Source organism: Benincasa hispida, chromosome 8 (assembly GCF_027475165.1).
Source record: "Benincasa hispida cultivar pf3 chromosome 8, pf3_genome.v1.1, whole genome shotgun sequence".
NCBI lineage: Eukaryota > Viridiplantae > Streptophyta > Magnoliopsida > Cucurbitales > Cucurbitaceae > Benincasa > Benincasa hispida.
The window spans coordinates 7,561,568-7,568,732 of NC_143485.1; the positions used below are offsets into that span (position 1 = coordinate 7,561,568).

Consider the following 7,165-nt stretch of genomic DNA (forward strand, 5'->3'; position numbering starts at 1 on the left):
TGGCTGAAATGGAAAGAAAGATTAACTTCCTGATGAAAGCCGTTAAGGAACGAGACCATGAGATCACTGCCCTGATGGAACAAATGCAGTCTCGAGAGGCTGCCGAATCAAGCTTAGCACCCACGACGAAAGCAATCGACAAGGGGAAGATTGTGCTACAAGAAAGCCAATCGCAACAGTCAGCCTCGGTGGCCTCTTTATCGGTCCAACAACTACAAGACATGATCATGACCTCTATAAGAGCTCAATATGGAGGGCCGACCCAAACCTCCTTCATGTATTCCAAGCCAAAAACTCAGAGGATCGACAACCTGAGAATGCCTATTAGATATCAACCCCCAAAGTTCCAACAATTCGATGGAAAGGGCAACCTAAAGTAACACATTGCCCACTTCGTAGAAACATACGAAAATGCGGGAACAAGAGGAGATCTACTGGTCAAACAGTTCGTCAGAACCCTCAAAGGGAACGCTTTTGACTGGTACACAGACTTAGAACCTGTGGTGATTGATAGCTGGGAGTAACTTGAAAGAGAATTCTTGAATCGCTTCTATAGCACCAGACGCACCGTCAACATGATGGAGCTGACAAACTCCAAACAATGAAAAGAGGAACCAGTCATTGACCACATCAATCGATGGAGAGCTCTGAGTCTGGATTGTAAAGATCGACTCACCGAGTTGTCTGCTATGGAAATGTGCACGCAGGGTATGCACTGGAAACTCCTCTATATCCTACAAGGGATTAAACCCCGTACCTTTGAAGAATTAGCGACCCGCGCTCACGAAATGGAGCTAAGTATCACCAACAGAGGAATGAGAGACTTTCTGAACCATGAACCGAGGAAAGACAAGAAGAAGGTGAAAGTCGCCGAGAAAATGGTGAAGGGTGCCGAGAAAACTATGAAAGGTGTCACGAAGGAATCAATGGTCATTAACACAACCCCATTGAAGTTCTTCTCAAAAGGGAAAGAAAAGAAGATAGAGAAGAAAGACTAAGAAGGCGAGAGACGTCGCCCAACCTTGAAAGAAAGACAGGCAAAGGTTTATCCATTCCCTGACTCTGGCGTAGCGGACATGCTTGAACAATTACTGGAGTACCACCTTATCCAACTACCAGAATGTAGGCGACCGGAACAGGCCGGCAAGGTGGATGACCCCAATTACTGCAAGTATCATAGGGTCATCAGTCACCCGGTCGAAAAATGCTTCGTACTGAAAGAATTGATCCTCAAATTGGCCTGTGAAAGGAAAATAGAACTGGATCTAGACGAGCTGGTCCAAATGAATCACACTGCAATGACAGTAACTCTGAGCGTGGTGCCACTAACCATATTTTATGAAGAAAGGGAGAGCTCGGTCCAGTTTGGGACCTTCGAACCTATGGTAGTGTGGTTTCTGTAGGAGGTCTAAGCTATAGATCCTCAAAACGGAGGAGAGCGCACTGACGATGACGATAACGAAGGTTGGATTCTTGTGGCATGCCATAAGAAGGGAAAACTGAACTCTACCCGAAAAGAGCTACGCTTTCATAGAAGCTACAAGAGAGAGAGCAAGACACAAAAAAGGAAGGATAGAGAAAAGGCTCAAAGGCCCAAGGCTGTCAACGGGGAAGACGAGGATGTTTCTCGTCCCAGACGACAAATAACCTTAGCAAATTTCTTCCTGAAGAACTTTTGCAATTGAGGTTCAGAGGATATACCAGAGATTGCCGCATGTTATGCTGTCAGTATCAGGGAGGAGAAAGATACAATTCCAGACCCATTAAGGTCGACGGGAGAACCAAAGGGTTCGTCACTATCCAACATAGATGACCTGCTTTCACTCCCGCGAGAGGCTACAACGACCCTAATTGAAGCACTGTTAGAATCCAACGCCTCTGGCGCACCGACCCTCATAGCACATGCCTATGCCTCGTGTTGCACATCCATAGGCTTCTCAGATGAAGATTTGCTGTTGGGATCCAAATTGTATAATAGACCTCTGTACATCTCTGGATACATTCGAGAACGGAGAATGGTTCGAATCCTCATCGACAATGAATCCGCTGTCAATATAATGCCTAAGACGACTATGAAATACTTGGGCATACTCATGGAAGATCTATCAAACAGAAAATTAGTAATTCAAAGTTTCAATCAAGGCAGCCAAAGGGCGATAGGCATGATATGCTTGGAGCTCCTCATTGGCGATCTAAAGGCCGACGCACTGTTTCATGTGATAGACTCAAAGACCACCTACAAACTGCTATTGGGACGCCCCTGGATTCATGGGAATGGTGTGATTACATCGACACTGCATCAATGTTTCACGTTTTACCAAGACGGGATTAAGAAGGTCGAAGCAGATTCTAATCCGTTTTCTAAAGCTGAATCTCACTTTGCAGATGCAAAGTTTTACTTAAAGAGCGATAATTCTGGTGAGACTATGCCAGTGGGGAAATTGCCGACGAAGAAAATGGATGGATCCCGATCGAAGTCGCTAGTAGACTCGGAAAAGTTATGAGCCTTCAGCCCAAAAGAGGACAAAATGTCCCTTGGCGTAAGAGAAACCCCTGTGGTGAGGGGCGAAAAAGCCTCAAAACCTCCGATTCTATACTATGTCCCTTTATCGAGACGAAACAAGGGTGAGTCGCCTTTTGCGGAATGCTCAAAGGGTTTGCAGGTCGGTGACATAGAAATTCTAAAGAAGAGTTTCGTCACACCCCTCACCCCGATAACAAGGCAGAAAGTCCACAAGCCGGAGGCAGAAGTGACGGGGTCAAAGCTGCCCGAGAAGCAAACGAAAGACGGATTCGATCCCAAAGCTTACAAGCTGTTGGCGAAGGCGGGCTACGATTTCACAACTCACACTGAGTTCAAAATTTTGAAGATTTATGAGCAACCCCCACTCTCGCCAACCCAAAAGAAGCTCTTGCAAGAGGGATACACTATACCCACGTCGAGGGCGGGTCTCAGATATGAGTCGTTAGAGCTAGTCCACATAATCAGAAAAGCGAAGGGGAAAGTGGCCAACAACAATCATATCACTACGGAAGAAGTTGATGATACAGGAGAAAATGAGGGCAAAGATAAAAGAGCCTCAAGCCTTCGACTGTATCAGACCACCTACTGCACAAGCCCTGGTCTTCAAAAGATTAAGCATAACATAACCAGAAAGGGGAAACCCACATACTATTCCCAGAGATACTCGACACTCAGTCTTTCGAAGGTTAACTTTTTCAAATGAAGAAAATGAGGAGATCATCTGTTAATCGCCGGTGGTGGTACGATCGTCAGCCCTCAAAAGACTAGTCGCAATTCCAAAGAAGAGTGAAAGAAAACCCCGCACTCCCATTTTTGATCGCTTGAAGCACGAAAGGGCTGAATATCCCCTCGATCAATATGTCCCTAGCAAGACACAGGGGAAAGGAAGAGTCTGCTCTAACACCCTCAAAACAACTACAGGAAAGAAGGGGCCAATACCTCAAGCGTCCATCTGGCGGCGAATCGAGCTTAAAAACGATGAAGCGTTATCAGATCAGATACCATCAGAAGAGGCAAGAAGTGATGGGGAGATCCGTAGTACCATCCCCTCATGCATGAAGAGAAAGACCTTCGTTACCCTAAACACAAGCGAGGGCACACTCAAAGTAAAGAAACGCGACATCGTTTTCACCAACCCTCAGAACAAAAATATAGAGCGGGAGGAAGTCAAATCTTCATGCCACCACATCACCGTCACCGAAGGACCCGAAGAAGGTATGACCGAAGAGGAAGTAGAGGACGCTCCGCAAGGACTAGAGGAGGGTGGTCAATCCACGGTGGACGAGTTAAAAGAAATGAATCTGGGCACCGTAGAAGAGTCGTGTTCGAATTTCATCAGCGCGTCTCTTTCGAAAGAGGAGAAGAATGAATACATGAGTTTACTCACTGAATACAGGGATGTTTTTGCCTGGTCATACAAAGATATGTTGGGACTAGATCCAAAAGTAGCAGTCCACCATCTAGCGATCAAACAGGGGTGTCGACCCGTTAAGCAGGCTCAATGACGCTTTCGACCAGAACTTATCCCCTAGATTGAGGTTGAGGTGAATAAACTGATTGAGGTCGGGTTCATTCGTGAAGTTAAATATCCAACGTGGATAGCCAACATTGTCTCGGTTAGAAAGAAGAATGGATAGCTTTATGTTTGCATAGACTTTCGCGACCTAAACACTGCCTGTCTTAAAGACAATTTTCCAATGCCTATCACAGAAATCATGGTCGATGCGACAATGGGACATGAAGCCTTATCCTTCATGGATGGATCTTCCAGATATAACCAGATACGAATGGCCCTCGAAGACAAAGAAATGACGAAATTTCGAACCCCAAAAGAGATATACTGTTACAAGGTAATGCCCGTCGGGTTGAAGAACATCGGCACCACTTATCAACGTGCCATGCAGAAAGTGTTTGACGATATGTTGCACAAACATGTGGAGTGTTATGTGGATGACCTTGTGGTAAAAACCAAGCGACGAGAGGACCATTTTAAGGATCTAAGGACCGTGTTCGATCGCCTGCAAAAGTACCAGCTAAGGATGAACCCCCTCAAATGCGCCTTTGGCGTAACTTTAGGAAAGTTTATGGGTTTCGTTGTGAGACATCGAGGGATAGAGATAGACCAATCTAAGATTGATGCCATCCGGAAGATGCCAAGACAAGAAATCTACATGAGCTGAGAAGTCTGCAGGGACGTCTGGCCTACATCCGGAGATTTATTTCTAACCTAGCAGGGCGGTGTCAACCCTTTCAAAGACTGATAAGAAAGGAAGAGAAATTCGAATGGGACGAGGCCTGGAAGAATACTTTCGATAACATAAAGAGATATCTGATTAGCCCTCCTGTCTTGGGAGCCCCAGTAGCAGGCAAGCCGTTGATATTATATATCGCAGTGCAAGAGAGGTCACTAGGGGCACTGTTTGCACAAGAAGAACAAAAGGGAAAAGAACGCGCTTTCTATTACTTGAGTAGATCCCTGAATAGAGCCGAGATCAATTATTCCCTATAGAGAAGACATGCCTTGCACTCTTCTTCGCCATAGATAAGTTGAGGCACTACATGCAGGCCTTCACAGTCCACTTAATCGCGAAGGCCGACCCTATCAAGTACGTCCTATCTAGGCCGGTCCTCTCAGGACGTTTAGCCAAATGGGCAATCATGCTTCAACAGTACGACATTGTTTATGTACCATAAAGGGCGGTTAAAGAGCATACATTGGCCGATTTCCTGGCAGATCACCCAGTTCCATCGGATTGGGAGTTAAGTGAAGACTTTCCTGATGACGAAGTTCTCCTCACAGAGACCTCAAGACCGTGGGTCATGTTCTTTGACGGTGCGGCACGAAAAAGTGGCGCGGGGGCAGGTACCGTCCTCATTTCGCCAGAAAAGCACATGTTGCCTTATAGCTTCGCACTTGTCGAGTCATGTTCAAACAACGTCGCCGAATACCAAGCTTTGATAATTGGCCTCCAAATGGCCTTAGAAATTAGAGTAGCTTGTATAGAAATCTTCGGTGACTCAAAGTTGATAATCAATCAACTCTTATACCAGTACGAGGTGAAACATGACGACTTGAAACCCTACTTCACCTACGCTTGCCAGTTGATGGAGAAGTTCGGAAGCATGGCATTGGAACATGTCCAGAGGATGGAGAACAAGAAAGCAGATGCCTTGGCAAACCTAGCCATCGCTTTAACGGACCTGGATAATGTGCCCCTTAATATATCGCTTTCGCGGAGATAGGTTGTACCTCCGATTGGGACTGCATATGGGAAATGAATGCGCTATCGGTTTACCTAACCTATGAGGAAGACTGGTGGTAGCCCATCATAGATTACCTTGAGCACGAAAGGCTCCCGGATGACCCCTACCATAAAATCGAGGTTTGCAGGAGGGCTGCACATTTCATTTACTACAAAGGGGTCTTATATCGTCGATCCCTTGAGGGACTTTTCCTTCAGTGCCTCAGTAAAGAAGAGTCAGCGAAGGCTCTGGAGGAGGTACACTCGGGCGTATGCGATGCGCATCAAGCAGGACTAAAGCTACAATTCCAGCTGAAAAGAATGGGTTATTATTGACCGAGAATGATCCAGGACTCAACGGATTATGCAAAGAAATGTGAAGCCTGTCAATATCATGCGATTTCATTCACCAACCGCCCGAGCCTCTACATCCGACCATAGCCTTGTGGCCTTTTGAAGCATGGGGGCTCGATCTGGTTGGCCCTATAACACCTAAGTCGACAGCAGGGCACTCTTACATCCTCGCAGCCACTGATTACTTCCCAAGATGGGCTGAGGCTGTCGCGCTAAAGGAAGCTAAGAAAGAAAACGTGGTGGATTTTATCCGCACTCATATCATTTATCGGTATGGTATTCCGCATTGGATCGTAACAGATAACGAAAGACAATTCACCAATAGTTGATGGACAGGTTGTGTGAAAAATTCAAATTCAAACAGTACAAGTCATCCATATATAATGCCGCCGCAAATGGATTGGCTGAGGCAGAAGAAAATTGTCTCCAAGTTGAAGAGAGATTGACAAGAGAAGATCGGTGAAACGTTGTGGGCTTATCGCACCACTCACCGTACCCCTACATGAGTCACCTCGTACTCTCTCGTTTATGGGGTAGAAGCTGTCCTTCCTTTCGAAAGAGAAATTCCATCGCAGAGAATGGCAGTGTAAGAAGGGCTGACTACGGAAGACAACGCCAAACTGCGCCTCCAAGAGTTGGAAGCATTGGATGAAAAATGGTTAGAAGCTCAGCAAGTGCTGGAATGTTACTAGGCACGAATGTCTAAGGCTTTCGATAAACATGTAAAGCCTCGGTCCTTTCAAGTAGGTGATCTAGTGCTCGCCGGAAGGAGACCCATTATCACAACGAGACATACGAGGAATAAGTTCACACCTAAATGGGATGGACCCTACATCATCAAGGAGGTTTACACGAACGGTGCGTACAAGATAATCGATAAGGACGGGCTAAGGATTGGCCCAATCAATGGCAAGTTTCTCAAAAAGTTTTACGCATAAAAAAAAAAAACTTTGTATGAACTACGTTACGACTTGATCCCTTTCATTATAAAGGGTATGTAGGCAACTTAAAGAAATTTAAGTTCAATCGCGCATAAAAAGAAAAA

General features: G+C 45.8%; 1 pseudogene; it reads left to right on the top strand.

The window, feature by feature from the left end:
• The first annotated feature begins 1,076 nt into the window (after positions 1-1,076).
• Positions 1,077-4,704, top strand: LOC150034328 (uncharacterized; annotated as a pseudogene).
• Positions 4,705-7,165: the final 2,461 nt, after the last annotated feature.